The following is an 18,179-nucleotide window of genomic DNA, read 5'->3' on the forward strand; positions in this document are numbered from 1 at the left end:
AATACAATATAACTCCAAGTAAATCAAACTTCTGTGAAATCAAACTGTCCACTTAGGAAGCAACGCTGATTGACAACTTGGAGTTTATATTGTGTTGTTTAAGTGTTCCCTTCACTTTTTTTTGAGCAGTGTACTTTGAAATTAACTTGGATACCACGGGCTCGTTCAGACCTGCGTTCACCAATGGGCGTAAAAACTAGATCGAAAAGGATATTGAGATGTGAAGCAATATGAAATTGTATTTGGGGTTTTTTTAACAGCTCCTATTTTAATACCACTGATAACAACACAACCCCCTGGATAATTAGAATAGAATAACAGTGGGAAGGCACCTTGGAGGTCTTCTAGTCCAACCCCCTGCTTAGACAGGAATCCTACACTACTTCAGACAGATGATTTTTTTTTAAAAAAAGTAGTTATTTTTATTATTATTATTATTATTATTATTATTATTATTATTATTATTATTTATTCGATTTGTATGCCGCCCCTCTCCGAAGACTCGGGGCGGCTCACAACATGTAACAACAAATCATAAATAATCCAACAGTTTTTAAAATGTTTAAAGATTTAAAAGACCCCATATACTAACAGACATACACACACGCATACCATATATAAATTAAACATGCCCAGGGGGAGATGTTTCAATTCCCCCATGCCTGACGACAAAGGTGGGTTTTAAGGAGTTTACGGAAGGCAGGAAGAGTAGGGGCAATCCTAATCTCCGGGGGGGAGTTGGTTCCATAGGGCCGGTGCCGCCACAGAGAAGGCTCTTCCCCTGGGGCCCGCCAACCGACATTGTTTAGTTGACGGGACCCGGAGAAGGCCCACTCTGTGGGACCTAATCGGTCGCTGGGATTCGTGCGGCAGTAGGCGGTCTCGGAGATATTCTGGTCCAGTGCCATGAAGGGCTTTAAAGGTCATAACCAACACTTTGAATTGTGACCGGAAATTGATCGGCAGCCAATGCAAACTGCGGAGTGATGGAGAAACATGGGCATACCTAGGTAAGCCCATGACTGCTCTCGCAGCTGCATTCTGCACGATCTGAAGTTTCCGAACACTTTTCAAAGGTAGCCCCATGTGGAGAGCATTACAGTAGTCGAACCTCGAGGTGATGAGGGCATGAGTGACTGTGAGCAGTGAGTCCCGGTCCAGATAGGGCCGCAACTGGTGCACCAGGCGAACCTGGGCAAACGCCCCCCTCGCCACAGCTGAGAGATGTTTTTCTAATGTGAGCTGTGGATCGAGGAGGACGCCCAAGTTGCGGACCCTCTCTGAGGGGGTCAATAATTCCCCCCCCAGGGTAATGGACGGACAGATGGAATTGTCCTTGGGAGGCAAAACCCACAGGCACTCTGTCTTATCCGGGTTGAGCTTGAGTCTGTTGACACCCATCCAGGCCCCAACAGCCTCCAGGCACCGGCACATCACTTCCGCCGCTTCGTTGACTGGGCATGGGGTGGAGATGTAGAGCTGGGTATCATCCGCATATTGATGATACCTCACCCCATGTCCTTGGATGATCTCGCCCAGCGGTTTCATGTAGATGTTGAATAGCAGGGGGGAGAGGACCGACCCCTGAGGCACCCCACAAGGGAGAAACCTAGGAGTCGACCTCTGGCCCCCCACTAACACCGACTGCGACCGGCCAGAGAGGTAGGAGGAGAACCACTGAAGCACAGTGCCTCCCACCCCCAACCCCTCCAACCGGTGCAGAAGGATACAATGGTCGATGGTATCGAAAGCCGCTGAGAGGTCAAGGAGCACCAGGACAGAGGATAAACCCCTGTCCCGGGCCCGCCAGAGATCATCCATCAACGCGACCAAAGCAGTTTCCGTGCTGTAACCGGGCCTGAAACCCGACTGCCGGGGACCTAGATAATCGGCTTCTTCCAAGGACCGCTGGAGCTGGAGCGCCACCACCTTCTCGACAACCTTCCCCATAAAGGGAAGGTTGGAGACTGGACGATAGTTGTTAAGCACAGCTGGGTCCAGGGAGGGCTTCTTGAGGAGGGGGCGCACGAGCGCTTCTTTATAGAGAGATGGAAAAACTCCCCTCCCCAAGGAGGCGTTGGTAATCTCCTGGGCCCAGCTCCGTGTCACCTCCCTGCTGGCCGAAACCAACCAGGAGGGACACCGATCCAGTAAACAGGTGGCGGAACTCACAGCTCCAATGGCCTTGTCCACTTCATCAGGTGTCACCAGATCAAACTCTTCCCAGACAGGTGGACAAGTACGTGCCCCAGTCACCTCGACTGACTCATTGTCAGTCGACTCTGTTATACAATTGGAGTCGAGATCGGCCCGGATCCGAGCGACTTTATCAGCGAAAAACGTGTTAAAATCCTCGGCACTACTCTGTAAGGGCTCCCCAACTCCTCCCTGGTTGAGAAGGGAGCGGTCACCCTAAACAGAGCGGCCGGGCGGGATTCCGCTGATGCAATCAAGGCGGCATGGTACGCGCATCTTGCCGCCTTGAGCGCCACTTTGTAAGTCTTAATAAAAGCTCTTACAAGTGTTCGATCGGATTCAGACCTACTCTTCCTCCATCGCTTCTCTAGACGTCTCTTTTGGCGTTTCAACTCCCGGAGCTCCTCGTTGAACCATGGGGCTCTACGGGGTCTAGCGCCACGGAGAGCTTGCAAAGGCGCAATCCGGTCAAGAGCCCCCGCTGCAGCCCTGTTCCAGGCCTCCGCGAGAGACTCCGCCGAACTGTGGACGAGTGCCTCTGGAATAACCCCAAGCGCCGTCTGAAAGCCCTCTGGGTCCATCAGGCGCCTGGGGCGGAACATCTTCATTGGTTCCGCCTCCCTGCGGGGGAGGATTGGAGCCAGGAAGTCAAGCCGTAGTAGAAAATGGTCTGACCATGACAAAGGCAACACTTCTAAGCCCCTTAGTCTCAGACCATTACTCAATTGCTTGGAAAGGAATACCATGTGAGGTGCGTGCCCTCCCTCATGAGTCGGACCCTGAACTACTTGAGTCAGGTCCACGGCTGTCATGGTGGCCATGAACTCCTGTGCCAACCCAGAGGTTTCGCCGAGTGACGGCAGATTGAAGTCCCCCAAGACAATGAGTCTGGGGAACTCTACCGCCAACCCGGCTACCTCCTCGAGTAGCACAGGCAGGGCTTTTGACACGCAGCTGGGAGGCAGGTACGTGAGAAATAAGCCCACCTGAACTCCTAAGTCCAACTTCATCAAGAGAGACTCGCAACCCGCTATTTCCGGAGCAATGAGTCTACGCAGGCAAAGGCTCTCCCTGGCTACAATAGCCACTCCTCCCCCCCTCCCCTGGGGTCGCGGTTGATGCCATATCTGAAACCCGGCTGGGCAAATTTCAGAGAGAGGAACACCTCCCTCTGGGCCCAGCCAGGTTTCAGTAATACATGCCAGGTCGGCCTCCTCATCCAGGATCAAATCCCGGATGAGGAGAGCTTTATTAACCACCGACCTGGCATTCAGCAGCAGCAACCTGAGCCCAGGGCCAGAGTTACACTCATCACCAGTACCCAAGATTGGGCTCACAGAGCCAGAACAGGGGACCGTTATTAAGCAACGGTCCCTCGTTCCCCTGGAACGGCTAACTCTGTGGCCCCCGCCATATCTGCCTCTCCCCAGCAACACAGGGATATTCCGACCCCCTGCCACCCCATTAAAACATTAAAAAAATAAGATAGTACATAATCTATCATTTTACAATATACTTATTTGTTTGTTTAAATTTTGTATTTGCATTTTATAAGACAAGCAACAAAACAACACAACATAACAAACACCACCCCCGTCCCTTTTGAACTGTTATCCTCACAGTTCCTTCTTTATATAGTTATACGGCCTGTAACATCAGTGGTTATTATATGATTATTCTATAGTTCCAGTAAAACTAAGGTCAAGTTGTTGCTATCATAATCTTATGAATAAAGTTAATTCTGGGAACATCGGGTTTTATTTACAGCTATTTTCAGATGATTATCTAACATCTTCTTAAAAACTTTAAAAAAGTAGTTTTAAAATGGCGGGGGGGGCAGAAACTTAGGCTGTATGGGGCCCCAAAATTCCTGATGGCGGCCCTGATCACAAGCCTTCCCTTAACACTTTAAACCCCTAAATTACCATTTCCCATTCCCTTAACAACCATTTACTCACCATTATTACTGGTACTCACCATTGAATAAGGCACTTAGTGATCCTGATATTTATAAACATAATTATGTGTATGTCTGTTAGTATATGGGGTCTTTTTAAAATCTTTAATATTTTAAATTGTCAGATTATTTATGATTTGTTTCCACGTGTTGTGAGCCGCCCCGAGTCTTCGGAGAGGGGCGGCATACAAATCTAAGTAATAAATAAAAAAAAATAAAAAAAAATATTTATTAACAATTTTTTTTTTGTTATTTATTTGCAAAAATTATTAGTTTGGCGATGACGTGTGACGTCATCGGATGGGAAAAACCGTGGTATAGGAAAAAACCGTGAAGTATTTTTTAATTAATATTTTTTAAAAAACCGTGGTATAGGCTATTTGCGAAGTTCGAACACGCGAAAATCGAGGGAACACTGTATTTATAGTAAACTGAATAGAAAAAGTTGTGGGTAGGTGTAATTGTCAGCTAGTTTGAACATTTCTATTTGCATTTCTTTTTGTCATACATTCTTATTGTTCTGTATTCTAATATTTAATGTCAGTCTCTCTTATTTCTATTTTGGAGCCATTTGTACCATTTTCCCCATATCTTGTTGGTTTTGTTGTCTTTTGTTCCGTTAATGTCATCTCATCCATCTCCACGCATCTATAAATGTTTTCGATAATTTGGCTTTCTAATGGGATATTTTGGTTTTTCCATGTTGGGCGTATGTTATTTAGTGAAATCTACTTACTTTCCATACCGGTTCGGAAGTGTGCAATTTGCCACCATCAAGTGCACTTTTTCACCCTCTTTCTTTAAAAAAAAGAAGGAAAAAAACAGCATCTGGATGGGTGGGCGGAGCCTTGCACTGCTGCCGCTACCAGTTCTCTGAACCACCAGCAGCAACCACTAGTGGTATGCCTGAATTGGGCCGAAATGGTAGCATTTCAACCCTGGATGGAAGCAAAGTAGCTGTTATTTTAGGATGATTGGACTGATTGCAATCCAGTCTTTTAGACCATGCCTGAATTGAGCTATTTGTGATGGCTGGTTCCAATCTAAGTCTTCTGCAACCCATCTGAATTCTTCGATGTAGATCTTTACCATCCAACTGCCTTGTTGAAGTTCTTGAATTCTGTGTACAGTCATGTCTTCTTGTATATGATCTCCAAAGTATTATCTGAAGTTTGCAATAAAAATGTTGATAGCTGATAGTGATATATGATTTGGTTGTTACATTCAGTTATAAGATGCCCATCTAGCTGCTGAAGCTATGAAGACCTGAGCACAAAAGACACACAATCAATCTATGGCAGGAGTCTGCAACCTTGGCAACTTTAAGACTCATGGACGTTAACTCCCAGAATTCCTCAGCCAACAAGGTACGGCTGAGAAATTCTGGGAATTGCAGTCCACGAGTCTTAAAATTACCAAGGTTGGAAACCCCTGGTCTATGGGAAATGTTGCTGGGTGAAGGGATCAAGGCTCCTGTCAAAAAGTCTTTCTGCATCTTCTAATCCTGACCTTACCTCCTGCTTTGATAGAGTATCTTGGAGGTAAGAGCCCACTCTATCTTCCTAGAGACCCCTTGATTCCCTTTTTCCCCTCAGAGAGAAGAGGCTCTTTCATCCCTGCTAATTTCCTGGATGAAAAGGTCAAAAAGTAAATAAATTTCTATGTCACCATGTTCTGATTGCATAACATGAGGCAGATGATAGGAGGAATCATTTTTCATTCTGTCCCACCCCATATGGCTATCTTACAAGAGATAACAAAGTAAAACAGTTGTGAAAGAAATAAAAACATCTGAGGTGGTTGTTGTTTTTTAAAAGCTTTTTCAGCAACTTGATTAAGTAATTGCTGGGTTTATCCTTGCCAAAAAACTTAAAAGATTCTAGGTTGTTCACAAAACTTAATATTAAATGAACACTAAATAATTTTTTTAAAAAAATGCTAAATGAAAGATTAATAACAACAAATTATCAGATTATTAAATCTGACCTTATTGAGGATAATGCCAGCCAGTCCCCAGAGGTTTCTGTGAGAGTCACCAAAAGTATTTGACATATGCCCAGCTCATTCCTGTTGATTTTTAGCCTAGAGGTCCCTAATCATTTTTGTTGGTCTTCTCTACAATTTTTCTAGTGTCTCAACATCTTTTTTATATTGTGGTGACAGAAACTGGATGCTAGTTATTTATTTGTTTGTTTGTTTGTTTACTTATTTATTTATTTATTAGATTTGTATGCTGCCCCTCTCCCTAAACAATATTCCAAGTGTGGTCTTACCAAGGCATTATAAAGTGCTATGAACACTTCATGTGAATTTGATTCTATCCCTCTGTTTAGGCAGCCTGGGGCTGTGTTGGCTTTTTTGGCAGCTGCTGGTCCATGCCGGTATTTAAGTGAGGGTCCACTAGGATTCCAAGATCCCTCTTTGCAATTATTACTGTCGAACTAGGTACCATTCTAATCTATACCTTTTTCTTTCTTAAATATAAACCTTACTATTTTCTGTGTTGAATTTCATTTTGTTCAATAGGACCTAGTGTTCAAGTCTGTCAAGATCCTTCTGTATCTTGAACCTGTATCTTCTGGAGTATTGGCTATTGCTGCTGTACTGCGGACCACTGAAGCTGACTGTAGATCTGAAGGTCAGCGGTTCAAATCTCATCTCCGGCTCAAGGTTGACTCAGCCTTCCATCTTTCCGAGGTAGGTAAAATGAGGACCTGGATTGTGGGGGCAATAGGCTGGCTCTGTTAAAAAGTGCTATTGCCAACATGTTGTAAGCCGCCCTGAGTCTAAGGAGAAGGGCGGCATAAAAATCGAATAAATAAAAAATAAAATAAATAAGATATTGAAGACTACTGGGACTAAGACAGACTTTTGGGATACCCCACTGCATACTTCCTTCCATGTAGATGGAGTTTTATTAAATACTACATGTGGAGTGTGGTTGATCAGCCAGTTACAAATCTATCCGGTGATGATGCTGTCTAATCTGCATTTTTCTATCTTATCAGGTAGTAGTTTGTGGTCAACTTTATCAAATGCCTTATTGAAGTCCAAATAAATTATATCCACAGCATTTCACTGGTCCACTATATTTGTCACTTTGTCAAAGAATACAATAAGATTTGTATGACATAATCTACTTTTGTCAAACCCATGTTGCCTTTTGTTTCAGAGGTGGGTTCTTCCCAGTCTGGACCTGTTCGGCCAAACTGGTAACAAACCAGAGATGATGTCACAATGATGTCATGGAACTGGTTCAGTTGGCGCTGAGTTTCCCAGCAAAGAGCGACCAAGAGAAAATAGTGAAAGAGAAAAGCAGATGCTGGCAAGATGTGTGTCTTTTGGCCCACCCCTCTCCATACCCTGCCTAACCGGCCACCCCCAAATTGTGCCTGAACATCTTGCCAATGTCTGCCATTTTCACCATTTCTCTTTCTCTGCCAGTCTTTGCAGGGAAACTCCTTGCAATGTCAAGAAAAACTTCTTGTGAATGTGAGAAGTTGTTAATTGCTCACACTCACGAGAAGTTTTTCTTTACATACAAGGAGTTTTCCTGCATAGACCAGCCAAGAGATAGAAGCGACAAGCTATGAGATTCTGATAAAATATTTGGACAGTTTAGATGGGGTAGCTAGGGGATGCGTGTACAGAGTTGGGGAAGGGGGCTTATTTGGGAGGGGGGGTATTTCAACACATGCCCTGGAAATCCCTGTTGGACTTAATATCAGGATATGTATTATTTTCGGGGAAACACAGTAAATGTCTTGCAAACTGAATTTAGCACTGACACTTGGATTGAACTCACACAGAGCACGTTTGGTTTGTTGGTTTGTTTAACTATGTGGTTGGCATTTTAGTCCATTTTATGTGCATGTTGTAGTTTATAGTTTAAATATGATGTGTAAATCAAGTCAGATGTGCTTTATTCTGTTAATAGAACTTGAATCTGGTTTATATCATTAGTGATGAGTTCATAGCTTGGTAATCTGGTGGGCCCAGGACAGGGGTTTATCCTCTGTCCTGGTGCTTCTTGACCTCTCAGCGGCTTTCGATACCATTGACCATGGTATCCTTCTGCACCGGCTGGAGGGGTTGGGGGTGGGAGGCACTGTTCTCCAGTGGTTCTCCTCCTATCTCTCTGGTCGGTCGCAGTCGGTGTTAGTGGGGGGTCAGAGGTCGACTCCGAGGTCTCTCCCTTGTGGGGTGCCTCAGGGGTCGGTCTTCTCCCCCCTGCTATTTAATATCTACATGAAACCGCTGGGTGAGATCATCCAAGGGCATGGGGTGAGGTATCATCAGTACGCTGATGATACCCAGCTTTACATCTCCACCCCATGTCCAGTCAACGAAGCAGTGGAAGTGATGTACCGGTATCTGGAGGCTGTTGGGGCCTGGATGGGTGTCAACAGACTCAAACTCAACCCGGATAAGATGGAGTGGCTGTGGGTTTTGCCTCCCAAGGACAATTCCATCTGTCCTTCCATTACCCTGGGGGGGAAATCCTTGACCCCCTCAGAGAGGGTCCACAACTTGGGCGTCCTCCTCGATCCACAGCTCACATTAGAGAACCATCTTTCAGCTGTGGCGAGGGGGGCGTTTGCCCAGGTTCGCCTGGTGCACCAGTTGCGGCCCTATCTCGACCGGGACTCACTGCTCACAGTCACTCATGCCCTCATCACCTCGAGGTTCGACTACTGTAATGCTCTCTACATGGGGCTACCTTTGAAAAGTGTTCGGAAACTTCAGATCGTGCAGAATGCAGCTGCGAGAGCAGTCATGGGCTTACCTAGGTATGCCCATGTTTCACCAACACTCCGCAGTCTGCATTGGTTGCCGATCAACTTCCGGTCACAATTCAAAGTGTTGGTTATGACCTTTAAAGCCCTTCATGGCACTGGACCAGAATATCTCCGAGACTGCCTGCTGCCGCACGAATCCCAGCGACCAGTTAGGTCCCACAGAGTGGGCCTTCTCTGGGTCCTGTCAACTAAACAATGTCGGTTGGCGGGCCCCAGGGGAAGAGCCTTCTCTGTGGTGGCCCCGGCCCTCTGGAACCAACTCCCCCCGGAGATTAGAACTGCCCCTACCCTCCTTGCCTTTCGTAAGCTCCTTAAGACCCACCTTTGTCATCAGGCATGGGGGAACTGAGACATCTCTCCCGGGCATATACAATTTATGAATGGTATGTTTGTATGTATGTGTGTTTAGAAAATGGGGTCTTTTAAATATTTTTAAACAGTAATTTAGATTTGTTGTAAATTGTTTTCACTTTGTTGTGAGCCGCCCCAAGCCTGCGGAGAGGGGCGGCATACAAATCTAAATAATAAATAAATAAATAAAAATAAAATCAGGTCAAAGGGCTAATCTAGAGCTAATGTTTATCTTGCTTTCCAAATGGATAATAACTTCAATTATAACCTCATACAGTATTTGCTGTTGGAATTTCAAGTTAGTTTATAAAATCTATTGCAGATTAAGTGTTGATATCCTATTTTTCTCAAAATAAGACATCTCCTGATAATAAGCCCAATCAGGCTTTTGAAGCATGGCAATATGGCCAAGCGCTTATTTCAGGGTTCAAAGAATATAAGACAGGGTCTTATTTGGGGGAAAACACAGTAGTAACTTGAATAGTGGGAAGTAAACTGCTGCAAATTTATGTGGGCTGGTCAAAATTGATAACCATAAGTCTCTATAACCATCATTCCAGACACCCTTCTAACTAAAGTAAACCAACTGATGATATTTGAACACACTTGCAAATGGATCATAAGCTTCTCAACAAACAGGAAGCAACAGATGAAGCTAAACAGAATCTCATCAGATACCCGTACAATTAGCACAACCCCCACCCAAGACTGTGTGTCTCTCCATTTCTCTCTCTATAACAATGACTGTATCTCTAACGATCTACCTGTTAAACTACTGAAATACTCAGATGTCACAACAGTGATCAGTCTCATTGGAAATAATGATGAATCTGCATACAGATGGGAGGTTGAACAACTAGCTTCATGGTCTGACCAGAACAATCTGGAACTGAAGATACTCAAAACCGTAGAAATGGTGGTAGAAAACCCTCCCATACTTCCACTTCCTATAATACTAGACAACACAGTATCAACAGTAAAGATCTTAAAATTTCTAGGTTCTACCACACCTAACATCAAACACATAATCATAAAAGCACAAGAAAGAATGTTCTTTCTGCACCAACTCAGAAAGCTCAGACTGCCCAAAGAGCTGCTGATACAGTTCTACAGAGGAATTATTCAGTATTTGTATTTGTATTTATTAGATTTGTATGCCGCCCCTCTCCGGCCGCCATCTGCACCTCTATAACTGTTTGTTTTGGTTCTGCAACCCAACAAGACAGCCACAGACTTCATAGGATAATTACTTCAGAAAAAAACAAGTGCTTCCAACCTGCCTTCTTTTGAGGACCTGTATACTGCACAAGTTAAAAAGAGGGCTGTGAAAATATTTACAGACCCCTCACATCCTGGGCATAAACTGTTTCAATTACTACCGTCAAAGCAACACTATAGAGCACTGCACACCAGAACTAACTAGGCACAAGAAGAGCTTTTTCCTGGATGCCATCATTGCAGCAGAGGCGGAGTAACGACACGGACACAAGAGCTGGATTTAAACTGGGTCATTTTTATTAATTAAATTTGCATAATTTATTTAAATAAATTTGCATAAATTAACTATAACCCTAAACAAGGACCCGCAGGGTCAAACAATTGCTTCCAGGGCGGAAAATGACGTAATAAAAACCTCTGGGGCAACTATGGGCGTAGCTCCATGCTGATCCAGGTGAGGGGCCACGCCCTCACCTGACTCACTGCCATGCACTTGCATGTGGGAGGTCCCACCGTCTATCCCATACAAGGGGACAGCAATGGGCGGGACCCAAAGACAGGTTCCCTCCAATTGCTCAGGTCGTTTACACCACAAGTCTTTGGAGAGAACCTGTCAATCATCCCCAAAGATGCCCAACAGAGAACACGCAGTTGCTAAACCACCACCCAGTTTTCCACCCCTAACTTGCCACGGAGTGGGGGTCAGATCTCTATCTTGGCCCCCCGACTCCCCCATTTAACTGCACCAGCTCGCGCAGTGACCGCTGCAGGTCCTGTAAGAAGATGGTGTTCCCCTGGTCTGACAGGTGAACACCGGCAGCCCGGTTAAGCCATGGCTGATCTATGGTGATTTGGGGATGGGCAACCACTACCCCACTCAACTCTCTCTAACCAGCCTACCCACAGCCTTAGTCACCTTTCCTGACCCTGTGGGAGGCACTAAGGGAAATGGCATCCCCAAACGATCTTCGGGAGGATCACAGACCAAACCACTTGCGTGGTTGGCCAAGTGTTGCGAAGAATACGCAAATCTTCGTGGGTGTGGCAATGCAGTGCCAGACGCCCCCCACACACAGGTCATTGCCACTGAGTGCAAGATCGACCCCCTGGGCGCGGCACTTCTTGTGCCACCCTCCCAGGAGCAGCAGGAGAAAGCCCCTCTCTTCGCAGGCCTCTTCTCCCCATCCAAATGATGCTGACCCGTCTGACCCAATACAGCCGGGTCCCCACAGTGATCCATGCTGCAGCTCGGCCAGCCCAAAGGACCATTGTGGCCACACAGCAACACCGTAGGTCTCGCCCTGGTGGGACTATCTGGAAGAAGGCAGAGAAAGGCTCCCTAGCCTGACACCCTATCCTATTACAGCAACTAGCTGTTCCTACCCTAGATGGGCTGCTGACCGCCAGTGACCAATCTCCGGATCCAATGACCCAGGGAACCAGACACTGCTGTGCTAGTTGCAGCGCCGCTAGGGAAAAAATGTGTTCGATAGCCAGTGGGGTCAATGCCAATCCCGACTAGAGCCCTAGTCACTAAAGCCCAAAATTGATAGCGGGTCAGTGGGGTACCATCCTGGTGTTTAAAAAGGTACCCTTGCCCCACACCACTAAGACTACAGAAGTTAGCAAGAGCTGCCACCGGGCAAACAGACTTATCGGTGGCAGCCGTCAACTATCCTGACACCCCTCCGCAATTGGTCAGTCTTGGATAGTCTCACCAACAGGGAGACACTCCCCTCACCAAATTGCAGGTTGGACATCTGAAAAACTCAGAGGGACCTGTCAGCCTGAGAGGAGGCTAAAGCCTCCCTGACTCTCAGGGCCCCAAAAACATAACACTGTCCGCCGCCTGAAAAAGGCGGGCCTCGTACAGAGAGGCGCACAAGCTGTTCCAAGCTTGGTTAATCAGGGACAGCTGATGCACAGTTAATGCCCATCTACTGTCCGCTGGGGGCACTGGACGCTCTCTCACCCAACCTTCCAGCATCCTCCGAATGCGGAAGTCACAGGTGAAGTCTAAAGAGCCACTGGCCTTGGATAAAAACGCAAGGCCTGACAGCCTAGATCTAATAGTCCTGACAAGCCGCGCTGCCTAAGCAGCACGCAGAACTCCTATAAGGTGATCTACAGGGAAGGGCCAAATGTGAGGGTAACCCCTGATTTGCCTAAATTCCCAAAACTCCTTACCTGCGTTCTGGTATGCCCTCAAGGTGCTTGGTGCCACTGAGAGGGCCATGGCCCTGTTAGCGTCCATCCTCCACTGTTCGGGAGCCCGCCCAGGCTCCACAGGTAGTCGGGGAAGGCTTCCGGTGATGCGCGAGCCCACGGAACCAGGGTCTAAAACCTGGACAACTGACCACGGGACAAGGCGTCAGCGATCCCGTTATCCAGCCCAGGAACATGCCGAGCCAGAAACAGAGCATTTAGAGACAACGACCTAAGCACAAAATGGCGGACAAGCCACATGACCCTGTCACTTTTAGATGACAGGGCATTTACAATGTGAACTACTGCCAAGTTGTCGCACCAAAAGTGCACGGTTTTGTCTCTAAACTGCTCTCCCCACAGCTCTAAAGCCACTATCAGGGGTAAGAGCTCCAGGAATGTCAAATCCTTAACTAGGGGAGAGGCCCTCCATTCTGGAGGCCATGTGGAATGGCACCACTGGTCACCTAAAATAACCCCAAACCCGCAGGTCCCTGCAGCGGGTGAGCAGAGCTGCAACTCAGCTTCCAAAAGAAGCTCGTGCCTCCAGAAGGAAAGACCATTAAAGTGGGCCAAAAAACCTTGCCATACACGCAGGTCATCCTTGACCCCAACGCTCAGGCAGGTGCGATGGTGGGGCAAACACAGCCCCTTCATCGCATTATATACTCGCCGGGAAAAGGCCCTACCAGGAGCTATGACCCGGCAGGCAAAGTTAAGAAGCCCGGCGAGTTCCTGCAACTGATGAAGGGTCACCTTCCTACTACTTAAAACTCCGGATTTTGAGCAGCTTATCAGGGGGCAATCTGCAAGATTGCTCAACCGAGTCCAATTCAATACCCAGAAAAGTAATCCTGGTAGCAGGGCCTTCGGTCTTCTCAGGGGCCAAAGGGACCCCTAACTGAGCACAAAGGGCTTTGAAGGCCAGCATCAGAGCAGAACATTGCTCTGAATGCGCAGGCCCTGCCAGCAGGAAATCACCAAGGTAGTGAATGACAGAACCCAGACCTGTGTGCCTCCTGAGCGCCCACTCCAAGAAGGTGCTAAAGCTCTCGAACAGGGAGCAGGATGTAGAGCATCCCATTGGTAACGCTCTATTCCCGTAAAAGCCACCTTCGAAGTGGAAGCCCAGGAGCTCGAAATCATCTGGGTGTATGGGGAGGAGCCGGAATGCTGACTTGATGTCGCATTTACCCATAAGGGCTCCTACTCCACACTTCCTAACCATGGCTACCGCCGCGACAAAAGACGCATAGCGGACCGAGCAAAGCTCATCAGGAATGAAATCATTCACTGATTCTCCCCTCGGGAAGGACGGGTGGTGAATCAATCTAAATTCACCACTAGCCTTCTTAGGAACCATCCCCAAGGGGGGAACCCAAAGAGTTGGTGAGGGTGGGCACAGGAAAAGTCCCAGTACCCTGCCCTCGGCCACCTCTTTCTGGAAACAATGTCTTCATGTCCCACAACCGATCTAAGGTTGTCAGGCATGAAGGCCTCCCTAGGCCCAACACATGGGTTCCTGAACCCCTCGGTAAGAACCCTGCAAGAGGGCAGCCGCCCTCCTGCAAGGGTGATACTCCCAAACAACTCCTCCAGAAACTCCCAACTTAACTGGGCTGGGCCCATTTTCTCCAGCAGGCGGGGGCCGTTTAACCGTCCCTGCACCATCCTTCCTATCCTTACCCCCTTCGGGCTTGATACAAGTGCTGGTGGCATGGTAGCCCCCACAGTTCTCACAAGCGTGTCTGTATTTGCAGAAGGGACGAAAACACACTCCCTTGGTGGCAAACTCATGACATATAGGGGCAGCTTTCCCTGCCCCTCCCCCTACAGCCCGAGCCACCAGCTACGCCACCGGCTCGTCCTCCATACAGTGACTGCTACCCGTGCGGTCTCCTCCCCAGCCCGGGACATTTGGGTTGCATTAAGCCATAACTCGGGGACCACCACATCCCAAGGGAGCGTGCGCTCAAATGCCGCCCACATTCTAAAGGCCTCATCGTAGTGGCGCCACGCCGTGCCCTTGTAGTCAAAGCGGTCAATCAGGTCAATATATCTGAACATAGAGGAAGCTCGAGCTGGCTCCCTCTGGGTCACCACTGAAGCGTATGTCAGGTATGCATACAGCCATGAGCTGAAGCACCTGCTAACCCTGACCTTCTCGGGCTTATTTACCTTCACCTCATCTTCCTTCCCCTTTTTTGGAACTTCCTTGCTGAGGAGGGAGAAAAAAATCTACATACTCCACTCTCCAAATACGTTCCCTGACAGTAGGATGGAGGTGACAACTCAAAGGCGTGGAGGGTAACCCCCACGAAATGGCAGCTGCTCCCACAGCGGCCAAAGGGTCTAAGATCATGGGAGTCCCTACTGTTGCCTCCCCCGACCCCGTCGATGGCACCGAAGCCATCGAAAGGGCCTGTGCCACTGCAGTAGCAGTGGGGAAAACCCACACTTGACTACAGGTGATGGCTGAATTACCCCCTAAGTTGACCCCACTCCCAAAACCTGGTGGCCCAAAGGCCTGACCAGTCAGAGGGAGGAGCGGTGAAAGTGTTGGGTGTGGTGCAGTCTCACCTGCCCCCAAAGGGGTAGAAGCCATCAAAGAGGACCCAGCTCCCAATGAGCCAGGTGTCGCTGTCATCTGCCCGGTCTGGGCTGCTGGTTCACCTGGTGGCCTGCCAAGTGCCACTGGAGCAGAAGGAGTGGCGCCGCCCGGCCCGTGTCCTGATCTCCAGTGTGCATCTAAATCATCCAGCCTCCTGATGATCCCGGGCCTGGAATGAGCAGGTATGGTAGAATCAGGTGCAGAAGGACCCTTCATCCTACCCGCCCTACTGACCCCAGGTTGAGTATGACTGTAACTTGAGCCAGCCGGGCCCAAGCAGAGGGTCTCAAGGCCCTTCTAGGCCGAGCCCCGGATTCTGTAGGTGATGGTAGAGGCTTCTGTCTTTTGGGAGCCATTGACACAGGATAACCCAGAAGGGAGCAATTAAAAAAATTTCTGCTTGGGAATTGCTCAATGGAAATCCTTCCTGGAGAGTTAATAGTACCAAGCAGCCTACTCCCAAACAAGGGGAAGCCCATCCCTCGAGCCTGGGCCTGGAGGAAAGCAGGCCCGAACCTGGCCTACCAGGCCTCACACACAAACACCCCGGCGACAGCAAAATACGGTCCAAATGAGGGGAAGCTGAGGGGAAAAGAAGACTGGATGACAGGCCCTAACCAGGCCTATTAGGCCTCACCCCCCCCCCCCCAACGTAGTCCAAAGAGCCCAAATGAGGGGAAATGAGGAGAAAAGACCCCCCCAAGGGGAAGGCTCCCGTCTGGGAAGAAGACCCTTTAAACTAAGGGACCCTTAAAATAAGGGATCCCAGCTTTCCACCCCCCACGACACCAAACCGCGCCTCCAAAAGTTGCAGCCTAAAATGGCCGATGCCATGAGGCTGTTGCTAAGATGGCTGCCAGGAGGAAAGCAAACCCCAGCAGGGTGTTCTCCTCTTGTCATCCAGGGTGAAAAGGAGGCCCTGGAGCCTGCCCAGCACTTTTATAGGGCTACAGGCTCCGCCCCTGGATGATGTCACTGGGAAGGCCGAAGCCTCCCAGGAGCTGGCCAAGAGTCGTGTCTCCCTGGCCCTGCAGCAAAACAGGCCGGGGATGAAGTCACCAGCCAGGTATTCTGCTAAACAAATAATTCCTTCACCACTGTCAACTTATTCATTAAGGCTGCATTACCATTACTATCTTCTCATTGTTCCCATCACCCATCTCCTCTCACTTATGGCTATATGACTGTAACTTTGTTGTTTGTATCCTTACGATTTATATTGATTGGTTCCTAATATGATTTGATTGCTTATTTGTACTCAGACTATAATTAAGTGTTGTACCTTATGATTCTTGATGAACATATATTTTCTTTTATACACACTGAGATCATATGCTCCAAGATAAATTCCTTGTTTGGTTTAATCATACTTGGCCAATAAAATTCTAATCTATTCTATTTTATAGATAAAACTCGAAAGAATGGACCAACACCAGCAGATGGCATGGCTCCCCAAAACAACACAGACTGTGGAAACTTTTGCATCTCACTCGTAAACCAAGGACCAGAGTATGGAGGAAGAATGGAGAGGCACACACAGCAAGATGCTTGAAGTCCAGTGTGAAGTTTTCACAGTCTGTGTTAATTTGGGAAGCCATGTCATCTGCTGATATTAGTCCACTGTGCTTAATTAAGTCCAGGGTCAATGCAGCATCTACCAGGACATTTGGGAGCACTTCATGCTTCCTTCTGCAGATGAGCTTTATGGGGATGTTGACTTCATTTTTCAGCAGGACTTGGCACCTGCCCATATTGCCAAAAGCATCAAAACCTGATTCAATGACCAAGGGAGTACAGTGATACCTTGTCTTACAAACTTAATTGGTTCCGGGACAAGGTTCTTAAGGTGAAAAGTTTGTAAGACGAAACAATGTTTCCCATAGGAATCAATGAAAAAGCAATTAATGCGTGCAAGCCCAAAATTCACCCCTTTTGCTAGCTGAAGCACCCGTTTTTGTGCTGCTGGGATTCCCCTGAGGCTCCCCTCCATGGGAAACCCCACGTCCGGACTTCTGTGTTTTTGCGATGCTGCAGGGGAATCCCAGTAGGGGAATCCCAGCATCGCAAAAACGGGCGCTTCACTGGCAATGGAAGTCTGGAGGTGGGGTTTCCCAGTGAAGGGAGCATCAGTGAAATTGCAGCATTGCAAAAACACCGAAGTCCTCGAAACCCCACCTCCGGACCTCTGTGTTTTTGTGATGCTGTGATTTCACTGAGGTTCCCCTCACTGGGAAACCCCACCTCCGGACTTCTGTTGCCAGCGAAGCGCCCGTTTTTGCGCTGCTGGGATTGCCCTGCTGGGATTCTCCTGCAGCATTACAAAAACATGAAAGTCCGGACGTGGGGTTTCCCATGGAGGGGAGCCTCAGGGGAATCCCAGCAGTGCAAAAACGGGTGCTTCACTGGCAATGGAAGTCCAGAGGCGGGGCATCCCAGCGGCGGCAGTGGTTTTATAAGGTGAAAATAGTTTGTAAGAAGAGGCAAAAAAATCTTAAACCCCAAGTTTGTATCTCGAAAAGTTTGTATGATGAGGCGTTTGTAAGACGAGGTATCACTGTACTTGGCTTTATTGCCAATAAACTCGCCTGACCTGAACTCCATAGAGAATCTATGAAGCACTGCCAAGAGAAAGATGAGAGACGTGAAATCGAACAATGCAGAAGAGATGAAAGGTGCTACTGAAGCATTCTGGTGTTCCATAATACCTCAGCAGTGCCACAGGCTGATAGCTTCCATGCCACAGCTCATTGAGGCAGTAATTGCTGCAGAAGGGGCCCAAACCATGCATATACTTTTCAGAGTTCCAATATTGTTCTATGCACAATCCTTGTTTTATTGATTG

The sequence above is a fragment of the Erythrolamprus reginae genome, chromosome 1 (genome assembly GCF_031021105.1).
Source record: "Erythrolamprus reginae isolate rEryReg1 chromosome 1, rEryReg1.hap1, whole genome shotgun sequence".
NCBI classification, from domain to species: domain Eukaryota; kingdom Metazoa; phylum Chordata; class Lepidosauria; order Squamata; family Dipsadidae; genus Erythrolamprus; species Erythrolamprus reginae.